The sequence below is a fragment of the Panulirus ornatus genome, chromosome 12 (assembly GCF_036320965.1).
Source record: "Panulirus ornatus isolate Po-2019 chromosome 12, ASM3632096v1, whole genome shotgun sequence".
NCBI classification, from domain to species: Eukaryota; Metazoa; Arthropoda; class Malacostraca; order Decapoda; family Palinuridae; genus Panulirus; species Panulirus ornatus.
This window is the reverse complement of record NC_092235.1, coordinates 24,324,520-24,336,537: the sequence shown is the minus strand read 5'-3', so window position 1 is coordinate 24,336,537 and position 12,018 is coordinate 24,324,520. Positions and strand designations below refer to the sequence as shown.

The following is a 12,018-nucleotide window of genomic DNA, read 5'->3' as shown; positions in this document are numbered from 1 at the left end:
ACGTGTTGGAAATGGATGTCTGAGGACAATATATGGTGTGAGGTGGTTTGATCAAGTAAGTAATGAAAGGGTAAGAGATGTGTGGTAATAAAAGAGTGAGGCTGAGAGAGTAGAAGAGGGTGTATTGAAATGGTTTCATCACATGGAGAGAATGAGTGAGGAAAGGTTGACAAAGAGGATATATGTGTCAGAGGTGAAGGGAACAAGAAGTGGGAGACCAAATTGGAGGTGGAAGGATAAAATGAAAAAGATTTTCAGCAATCAGGACCTGAACATGCAAGAGGGTGAAAGGCATGCAAGGAATAGAGTGAATTGGAATGATGTGGTATACCGGGGTCGACGTGCTGTCAATGGACTGAACCAGGGCATGTGAAGTGTCTGGGCTAAACCATGGAAAGTTTTGTGGGGCCTGGATGTGAAAAGGGACCTGTGGTTTTGGGGCATTATACATGACAGCTAGAGACTGAGTGTGAACGAATGTGGCCTTTGTTGTCTTTCCCTAGTGCTACCTCGCGCACATGCAGGGGAGGGGGTTGTCATTTCGTGTGTGGTGGGGTGGCGACGGGAATGAATAAAGGCAGCAAGTATGAATTATGTACATGCGTATATATGTATATGTGTATGTATATATATGTATATGTTGAAATGTATAGGTATGTATATGTGCAGTGTGGACGTTGTTGTATATACATGTGTTTGTGGGTGGGTTGGGCTATTCTTTCGTCTGTTTCTTTGCGCTACCTCGCTAATGCAGGAGACAGCGACAAAGTATAATAATTGAAATAAAAACCTTCCATTTAAATATTCTGCCAACATAAATTAATCCAACAGGAACAAAAACATGTGCTTCCATGGACTGAAGGCCTGGATACCAGATGACCATTTTTTAAATGATATTCATAGCATTACATCCATGGTGATGTGTGATACATGCTACCCATATTCACCCAATCTTTCATAAAGCATAATCTAGTGCAGAGATAACTGAGTATATTTTGTTTGCTATCCATTATTTCTTCACTGATATACAACCTGGAGGGTTGCACTAACCCAAACCATCAATCAAAATTGATTAGAAATGAGATTTAATTCATTCTGAGAACAATACTGATCAGAAATAATATGGACTTTATTATGAGAAGACATACATGAACATAAAAGGTGATTAAAAATTAAATGTACCTTTTTTTAAAAACATCAAGTGAACACAACAGTGAATAGAAGTGAGATGTACTTTACTTTGAGAACACAAAAAATGAACACAGCAGTGAGTAGAAATAAGATGTAATTTATCTTGAGAATACATCAACTGTACACAGCAACAATTAGAAATCCTGTGCTTCCTCTAGACAAAACATCAAATTTCCCTTGATGATATAGCAGCATGCTGCTATTAATGGTGCCTCTTGTATACTAGACAGATACAGGAAAGTATTGCATGCATCTATAAATAAAGAAGTGAAAAGAAGCAAAAGACCTGTCAGGGTTATAATTCCCATTCAACTAACAGATAATAAATCTCAGATACTAAATCCACCAAAAGACACAGAGCTTTTTTTGGTCACTACTGCACCAACCCAGCCCTGGATGAATTTATTTAAGCAGGGAAAAGAAAATACTGTAACCTTGTTCATTCAGTGCTATACATACTGAAAGGATGAAGTAAAAAGATGTACAAGGGAAAATAAATACTGAAAGAGGTGTAACAAAATCAACCTCGGAATGTTTCATATAAACGTAGTGCAGAAATAATATATATGAGTCTCATAAAGTGTTTTTTAAGTCCTGAAACTTCTGAAGTCCAGGAGGAGGAACTTGGTTCAAAACCAATCTAACACTTGATAATGCAGCTACTAATGTCTTCTTTATATTATTTCAGTCATTACAAATCTATCATTTCAGTCATTACAAATCTATCACGATGGATGATATTTTCCAATCAACCATTCATCCATATATGTTGGAGGTGCTTAATCAGACCTTACTCCCAGGGAGGGTAAGTGATTTCACAAGGAGATTTAAACCACTATTCTAGGTGGTATGTTAATGTACAGTAATTTGAGTTTTTTTGTTCAAATATAAGAGAGAGCAAATAATTTTCCAGGGGGTGTAATCCCCTAGCTATGGGCCTAGGCTGTTTGTTGGGTTCATGCAATTTTGTCTCTTATTTGTGCTAATTCAGTCTACACTGACTGTCATTTTATCCCCTATTTACACCATATTCCATCTCCACCCAGCACCTAGCTTGCACCCGTGCCAACAGGCAGTGTTCTCAGACTATCATTCCAAGTAATTCTAACTGAACGTCACTGCTTTGTTTTCCCTATGGTAGTGCAGTATAACAGGCAGGGTGCTGTTAATGGGATGAACTAGGGCATGTAGTAGTCTCTTGGGCTTGCTGTGGATCGCAGAATCTTGTTTCTGTACAATGAACCTAACAGCTCCAGACTGGATGAGTGCAAATGAGACCATCTATTCTGCTGTCACTATCACAACCTCATGAAGATGGTAAAGACAATAAAAAAAAAAATATATGTATATATATAGCAGGGACATTTGTACCTGAGAAACAATATATGAGGGTTTAAAGTAGATGGATCAAAATGGCTAAAGAGTACACAATCATTGGAAAAAAGAAATCCTACAATTTGTGCTTATTCCAAATACTGACTTTAAAAACTGATAAATGCATTTTGTACAATAACAGTGGTTTACCCCTGACTTTAATAAAATAAAATTATTCTTACCTTGTACACATCTATACCAAAATGAAAATAAAAAACATTACTTTAGAAATCACAGGATGTGGGAAAAGACTGGGTGCATTAAAGACATGTTGGATGGCAAGTGCAATGTGGGCTTTGTGCTCTGTCATTCAATTGTATTCATATTCTAGCTCTGGAGAATTAAACAAGAATTCTTAACAAGTAAACCTTCATTCTAACCACAGCCAGGTCATCTGTGACTATTTGAAGGAATTCAGCTTAAGGACAGAAAAATACAGTATGTGGCACTTATGATTTGAAAATGACATCAAGGCAACAAGTTTCCATAAACATATGGACAGCACTGGGCATATTTTTGAGGGGTGATTTTCCTTTTACTGTCCTCCACACCTTTCATTTTAAGTATCTATAAGGTTTACTGTTTGGGAAATAACATTCAGTACGAGTGATCAAACAGCAAACTGCACATACTCCAAGGAGTATGATAAAAGGACTAGAGATTATGAGCTGCCACATCCTGCAGTAGTGGATGTAGGCACAGTGCAACCTGCACTGACTTCATTGTGTGTTACTGTATCGAGGGTCCTCAAAGGAAGAATGGCCATTATAGTGCTAGAAAATGAGATGGTATAACTGAGATGGTGATATGATGTATGAAAAATGAAGCTCACTCAATAGGGAAGCTCTTTTACAAAGCATCTAGATGGGTAATCAATAAAGCAGTGAGAAGGTGGAGGCATTGGAATAAATGGATTCAAATCTGTAGTTATGTGTATGGTAGTGAATGTTAGCAAAATGAGCGGTAATTACTGAAAAACACCAAAGGTAAGTGAAAAGACTATGAAGGGGTTTGTGTTTATGAGCCCTGTCAGTATGGACTAATGTGCTGAGTAGCAATGACAACGGTGCTTGGAACATACACACAGTGGCATGAGACTCACTGACGAGGAGATTGTTGGCAGCTGGGCTTTATTTCGAGATTTATCGGTGGTACATCAAGTAGCCAAACCCTACTTGTGTGTAGGGAGGCAAGTCTTTCACTTGTGGGGGCCTGTGAATCATAAATCAAGTGGTGGATCATATTAGTGTGTCTAATCAGGAAAATACAGTGGGTCTGATGTCCTTCTGTTGGTGTATGGTCTGGTCTTCAGGGGTGATACAATCCTGAGATGGCCTGGGGCAAATACCTTTCAGGGGCTTCCTATACTCTATTCGATCTCAGGATTGAGAAATAAATTGATTGGATAAGGAAACTTATATAATGAATTTCTATTAACAGAATTAGGAAGACTTAAAAGCAATACAAAAAGTGTCTGATACTGTTACTGTCTTAGGTGAACAACTGGAAGCATGATGAAGCTGAAATTGTCATTTTGTGTTGTCAGATCTATGGAAAAAGTATTTAGGCTTAATATAGAGTACTAGTCACGTTTTAATTGTACAACACCTGGATCCCTCTTTCTCAAGTGGGAAGTTTATCTAATAAACAGATTGGCCACACTCATCCTTTGCTCACATAAACACCTTAAAAAGCTTTAGCTAGCAATAAATCTCTTTTTGTGTTTCCATGTTCTTCCTTGTTTCAGTAAAAAAAATTTTCATATGGGGCTCTACTGCATTTTTTCCTCCAAAGGTGGACCTCTCTCAACATTACTTTCTGTACAAGAAATGGTTTCTGTTCTTTTTTTTCTTTCTTTCAAACTATTCGCCATTTCCCGCATCAGCGAGGTAGCGTTAAGAACAGAGGACTGGGCCTTTGAGGGAATACCCTCACCTGGCCCAATTCTCTGTTCCTTCTTTTGGAAAATTAAAAAAACCGAGAGGGGAGGATTTCCAGCCCCCCGCTCCCAGGTTTCTGTTCTGATGTGATGTATTAGAATTCCATGCTGGGAAGTTTTCTCAAAATCATCTACTCTCCCAGTAAAGAAGTTTTCATTCCTACTCACTGAGGCTTCCATACCAGGAAATTTCTTCAAGTTTACTTCCCCTTCTCAATGTTTGCAAAGATGCAGGTGATTTGGGCAAGGTCACTTTCAGGGCTATCTCCTTTTAGAAACTCTCCGTGAAGGATAGTACAGTCTTAACACCATATTCCTCTCTTAACCTTCTAATTTAGACCTTATTTATAGAAAATTTACATGCCTCCAATGATGCTCCACTGACCTGGCAGATTCCCTTTTGATGTAGTTCCACCATGACCTTTAATGGATTCTACCACTACAGACATAGGCAGTAAATACTGAAATATAGGACCATTAAGAGTTTCCATTTCAATTCATCTGGTTCTGAGAAGGTCCACAAGAGGATAAATAAAGACTTTGGAAATGGTTTTCCTCACTACTAACTTTCCACCAGAAGCTTGTATCTGTACTGTAGATGTTTACATGGATTCCACTTGAGAGCTAGACCTTCACTTACAATGAATACTTTACAATACTTCCACAATTTGATGAACTGCTGTTCAACCCCAAAAAACTACAATATTTCCAGTGCTTAGCTGGACTATCTCACCTTACTAAATTCCTAAAGGCTTGAAAGCAACCCACTGAATACAACCTTCTGAGCATGGAATTATAAAACAACAATGTTCATCAGCAAGAACTATTCACTTATGAGAAGTCTTTGCTTTGAATGCTCTAAAACTTGCCCCTTAATTAATGTGGAACAAGTCCCCATAGGGAGAATCTATGCACAGGATGTGATCATAACTTTTGTCAGTTACAAGACCAGATTACTGAGACAGGCACAGCTATGAACAAAGTATCTAAAATGTTCCATAAAGATTAACCTTTTGTTTCCAAGGAAGCAGGTCCCAGTGAACAAGTGGAACAGGAGGATTACTGGGAACCCTTAAAATTGGTTCCCTCTACCTATCTGGATACAATCTATTAGACCCTAAACCAAGGGTCAGAGTATGTCTCCAAACAACTTCCAATCTTATAAGCCAGCTGGATAATCAATGGAGGCACATCGCAGGAAGGGATTTGGTTCTACCAATAGAAGCAGAACTTTTGTATCAAATGAGGGAGTCTAATACAATTTACTTCAAATTACAAACACACCTTCTTTGTTACAGAAGCCATCATTTACTTTACAAAAGGCAAGAAAGGATATGATGTTAACAGCCACAGGCTTCAAACAAAATACTAAAGAATCAGTGTGAACTTATACAGAAGCAGCCTATACTGGAGATCTTAAAGCCATTTTTACATAAAAAAAATCAGGAATTCAAAGTTGTTGTTTGCTGATGATACAGCGCTGGTGGCTGGTTCGGGTGGGAAACTGCAGAAGCTGGTGACAGAGCTTGGAAAAGTGCGTGAAAGAAGAAAGCTGAGGGTAAATGTCAATAAGAGCAAAGTTATTAGGTACAGTAGGGTTGAGGGAGAAATCAATTGGGAGGTAAGTTTGAATGGAGAAAAACTGGTGGAAGTGAAGTGCTTTAGATATCTGGGAGTGGATTTGGCAGTGGATGGAACCATGGAAGTGGAAGTGAGTCACAAGGTGGGGGAGGGGGCGAAGGTTCTGGGAGCATTGAAAAATGTGTGGAAGGCAAGAACATTATCTCGGAAAGCAAAACTAGGAATGTTTGAAGGAATAGTGGTTCCAACAATGTTATATGGTTGCGAGGCATGGGCTATAGATAGGGTTGTGCAGAGGAGGGTGGATGTGATGGAAATGAGATGTTTGAGAACAATATGCAGTGTGAGGCTGTTTGATCGAGTAAGTAATGAAAGGGTAAGAGAGTTGTGTGGTAATAAAAAGAGTGTGGTTGAGAGAGCAGAAGAGGGCATATTGAAATGGTTTGGTCACATGGAGAGAATGAGTGAGGAAAGATTGACAAAGAGGATATATGTATCAGAGGTGGAGGAAACGAGAAGTGGGAGATCAAATTGGAGGTGGAAAGATGGAGTGAAAAAGATTTTGAGCTATCAAGGCCTGAACATGTAGGAGGATGAAAGCATGCAAGGAATAGAGTGAATTGGAACGATGTGGTATACCAGGGTCGATGTGCTGTCAATGGATTGAACTAGAGCATGTGAAGCGTCTAGGGTAAACCATGGAAAGTTTTGTGGGGCCTGGATGTGGAAAGGGAGCTGTGGTTTTGGTGCATTATACATGACAGCTAGAGACTGAGTGTGAATGACTGTGGACTTTGTTGTCTTTTCCTATTGCTACCTCGCGCACATGCGGAGGGAGGGGGGTGCTAATATCACATTTTCAGAAGGCACTGAAGGGGCACTGTAGTCCATCCAGATTTATTCAGGTTAACTTTCCACCTCTGTAAAGAGAGCAGAAAGGAAGCAACTCAAGCCACAAAGGCAGCTGAGCTAAATGTTTTGTGGCTTCTTCATACTCAGCCTTCCTATTCTCTTTTGAAGTAACATTTAGAACCTCTGAGATTCAACCAGGTGACAGCCACCTGAGGATGGCAATCAGAATGCTTGACATGAGTTAAATTCTTCAAGAATTTATGTGCCTCTAGCAAGGTCAAAGCTAAAGGGCCTAACCCCACTAATCAACCAGTTACATCCAACTATAAACACATGCTTCAGGTATACAACAGGTTACCATATACCCAATGGAAGCATAAAGAAGAAGGAAAAAAAGCTAGATTAAATACAAAAGAACTGGAAATCCCACATATCTTTTTGTAAAATCACTTCTAACAGAGAGTGCATCCTGACAACAGTGCAGTATTGTCAAATACGGGAACTAGTCATTCTGTTCTACTAAAGATGAAGAATTATCATACTTTCAACAGAAGAGAAGGATGCATTTAATCAACAAGTTATTAAGGTCTACAAGTATGCTGATGCTTACCAAAAACTGATCAGGCAGGTATATATCAGGAGGTATATACACACAAAACTCTGTGAAGAATCAACTTTAAGTGTGCTAGAGGATTGTAAATAAATCTAATAATGAATACTGTATATATGGAGGTCCATATGCACTCCATTTCCCTCAGAGGGAAAGAAAAACTTTTACTTTAATCTAAGTATCTAACACATCTCAATACTAATTTTGCATCAATAAGTTTCACTAATGTATTTAATGCCTTGTGAATTGAACAGTTCCAACATATCCAGCAATGAAGGAAGGATGAAAATAATGAAACAATTTCCTTACAATCTTTACTCTTCACACTTTAAATGCAAGGCACTTTCCCCTGAACTAAAGATATGAAGCATTTACAATTGTTTGCAAAATGTTAAATAAAACCAAAGAATGTATTGAACATCTTAATAACAAACCATCTTAATAACAAACGTATTTCAGGAGCAGACAATCAGATTACTGTATAAAATAGCAACAATAACTAACTCTAATACAATTATGGGTACACACCTTATTCACTCATGTCGCAGGGACACGAGCTTTGGCTGTGGCTCCACTTCCTGTTCAACTTTTACCCTAAAAAATTGCAAAGAAATTAGCAAAACTTTTGAATACCTGTAAATACTACAAGTAGTTCCTAGTTTCAACATGATGTTGCAAGCTAAATATCACACATACAGTACCATACTTCAATTAACTGTTCTTTATGTCATCTAATGAAAATTTTCTTTCTACAATATCCAATTGGTCAAAGAACTATTTTTCACTAACATTATAACTACTGTAATAATCATAAACTGAAATTTACAGATGACTTTTCATGATTTTTCTTTCAGTAAAAGTGTGATTCTGAAGAACACCTTAATGTATCACAAGGATATCTATACTTGCCTTATGCCATGTTATTAATGGATTTAATGACATCATACTGAAGAAAAGCTGTTCAGTTCATTAAGTGTCCTTATTTGTGATGGAAGTTTGAATAAAGAATATATAAAATGAGACTAAGAGCAGCACAACTCACATGAAAATAACTACTTCCCATGTCTTTGTTAGGAAAAATGGAGGTAAATAAAATGATCTAATTAGAAATACACAAGCAAAATGAAACAACTCAATGTTACCTCACCTAACCTAAGAATTCACAACAGTAATCTTCATGGGCAAATGATCAACAATAATTGGTAAAAAGTCAGTCTCCCTTTCCCAAACACTGAATTTAATGTACAAAGGATCAATAAACACCCTAAAAATCATGAAAAAGAGTAACAATAAAAAAAAAGCACATGCACATCTAAAATCCATTAATATCCAAAAAAAGAATGCCATGGCTGAAGCTGGGTTCATTAGCCCAAAAACATTAATGAACCACATCAAGGACATGAAACATGGCTCTCCAAGCAAGACTTGCTCCAGTCTCATTCTTAGTCAATATCTTACAACTTTCATTCTTCCAAATTACTTCTTAATAAATGCAAAAACTTTTCTTCTGCAGTTAAAGTCAATATATCCAAAGTCATACCAAGAGTTGAAATATAACATTATGATTGTCAGTAGACTTCAAGATGAATAACACAAATCTTATCATGATTATCTTTTTTGTACAAAAGCTGAAATTAATTTGAGAATTTTCTCAAGTAATTCTTGGATTCATAAAGAAATATAATTTAAAAAGTGAGGTAAAATATCGATTCACAGACACCAAAAAAAAAACAAATTAGGGATACTGTATCACTAACTTTATTCTGCAATGATAGTACACTGCACACAAAATACAATGTGATTAATAAAGTTTGACTAAGATCATTTCTTTTTAGGCTATGACGAATATGTTGATACAAAGAGAGCTATGAAGATCAAGGAAGATGTGGGAATTGCTACAGCTTATACAAAAGTAGCTGAAAACTCTATGGGCAAATCCCTACAGCCTTATTTTCAGTATTTCAAAAACATATTATCATTACGCCTTCTGTTCATATCCAATCTCTATCAACAATTTGTAAAGTACAGGGAAAGAGTCCTGCCCTCAAAGGGCCCCATCTCTTGAACTATCTCTCCAATCAAGTAACTTTTTAAACAACATACAATGTGAGCATTCACTCTCAATATCTAAGTCTATTCCAATCACCCACCAACTTCATTCTTACACTGTGCTTCTTAACGACCTTTCTAACAAACTTCTTGCCTTGCGTCTTCTTACAAACTGCGGTTACTCTTTCCATCCATTTTGTTATAAAATTGTCCACTGATTTGGAAATTCAAATGCCATCAAAAGTCAGCAAACCTTATGCACCAGCCTGATTTAAAGTTAGTATATTCCTTTTACATAAATTGGCTACTGGGTTAGGTTGTGAGGTTTTCATCATTTCCATTAAATTTACTCCTACATGTATAAAAATCACCCCCGCATTTTCCCTGTGCATAACCCTTACTCCCATCAACATGTTCAATATCATTCACCACTTCCAAATCATGCTCAGCTATTCCAACTGTATTCTCTTAACACTGCACTACCACCATAGAAAAATTCACTCATTATCCAAAGCTAAACTACCCTCTACCATTCACATTGTGCACGGAATACATGAAGGGCACTGGACAGTTACTTTCACTAAATCACTGAGAGTCCCCAAACCCATCTTGAACACGGACAATGGATGAATGTTCAGAAACAGTGACTTAGTAGTGTATGCTGATTAGCCATTTTCATCTAATATTCCAGATTCCTGAAGTAACCCAGACATCACTTTAGGCTAAGCATATGTAAATGGTGAAGGTTCAAGCAGCGAGCTGCACATGCACAAAAGGTGGCTTCTTGCAATATAAATCTTTTGAAATTAATTTGCTTTATCAGTCTAGAAACAAGACCGATAATCACACAACTCTCATACGCTATAAATAAGGAGAATTACACAATCATTCCAAACAATGAGACAAACATTGAAAAGAAAATCTAATAATTCAGAAACACTACTGATGTAAATACAGTCATGCAGAAGAGCTCAGATGATTACTGCTAGACTAACTCACTTTTCAGGAAATGGTTTAAATTCAACTTTGGCACATCAGAACTGTGAATCTCAATGACAGCAACAATTTTGCTCCTACAGAAAATACAATAAAACCTCTAATAATATAGGAAAAGAAACAATTTTCTTCATTCATTCTCAAGAGGAATTTTTTATCATGTAGTCTAGAATTATATTAAATTCTAATTAATAAGGTGGCACTAATAAAACAGACATTTACCACAGATATTCTCGTTTCGATGTACTCCTCAACTAAGTTTTTACACAGTATACAACCACTGCAAAGGAAAGTCGACCATACGGCTGTAAGATTCGTGGTAGTACTAAGCTACAACTTTATCCCCAATAAGATGTGATTCTCCCAAATTTCTCAGTTACTAAGCTACAACTTCATCCATATCAGATGTGATCATTCTCCCAGATTCCTCATTTCTTGCATACCATCCATCTGTCATGTGAAATTAAGAGGAAAAATTCAATCTACTAAGAAACACAGAGATGGCATACATCTAGCCTTATCTTCACTTATAAAAGACAATAAATCTAATAATACAAACGCGCAGGGAAAGTTAATATCAACAGGATTTGCAACCATCGAAATTCACGGGAAATTCACGAATAATAAATAACATTACGCTCATGACCTGCAATGAAAAGTTGAGTCTGCAAACTTTCAAAGGTTAAATTCATATGACTAGCCTTTATATACGGTGATAGGGCATCACAAGTTCCATATTATAGTAAATCTGGAAGGCGACCCAGGAGCCAGAAGACGACCTCCTCAGATGGTTGTTGCGACGCACGAAACACCACAAGAGCTTCCTTCACTAAACCTCACAATGGATTCTTATGCAAGCTTATTACAGTAAGGAAACTCAAGCACACTTCATGGATAAATAACCTTATCATCTAAAGGTTAAATTTCATACCTAAAGTGAAAATGAAAGCTTTAAATCCCGCCAAAAGCTTCGTAAATCCCATAAGCGACTCTATCAGCTGTCCAAGTACTTTCTGTTGTTATCGTCTTACGAACTGAAATGTGGAAAGAATTATACACCATTCAATCCAGAAACAGATTAAAACTACAAATATTCAAGAAAAATATAATTCTAAGAAGATGAATGAGTATCTTAATTGGTATTGTTGTTCTTAAGTGGTCTATATCATGTGGGATTCATGGTTGCATCCGTATTTTAACTCCTCATGTATTTTCCAGTTGGTCATGGCGGGAGCAGTCGATAAATACAAGAGCGGCGTGAGCACCTCTGTCAAACCCTGGCATGCTCAATGAATAACTTTGCGTGTATTCACATTCGTTCTGTTTTTTCCTCGAAGAAAGACTTATCTTCTAGATTATTTCGTAGTTCTTTGAACTAATTAAAGAGGGGAAGTAATCAATACCATAAGGTCGTGAAAATACTTTT

At 37.2% G+C, this 12,018-nt stretch overlaps 1 protein-coding gene across 4 annotated transcripts in view; it reads right to left on the bottom strand.

The window, feature by feature from the left end:
• LOC139751876 (tripartite motif-containing protein 2-like) overlaps positions 1–11,617 on the bottom strand; it is a 31,791-nt gene extending 20,174 nt beyond the window's left edge. For all 4 annotated transcript variants that reach the window (XM_071667520.1, XM_071667521.1, XM_071667522.1 and 1 more), the window contains exons 1-2: positions 11,524–11,617; positions 8,076–8,141 (exon numbers count right to left, since the gene is read on the bottom strand). The gene's annotated coding sequence lies outside the window, so the exon portion shown is untranslated. The remainder of the gene's footprint in view (positions 1–8,075; positions 8,142–11,523) is intronic.
• Between the last annotated feature and the right edge of the window lie 401 nt (positions 11,618–12,018).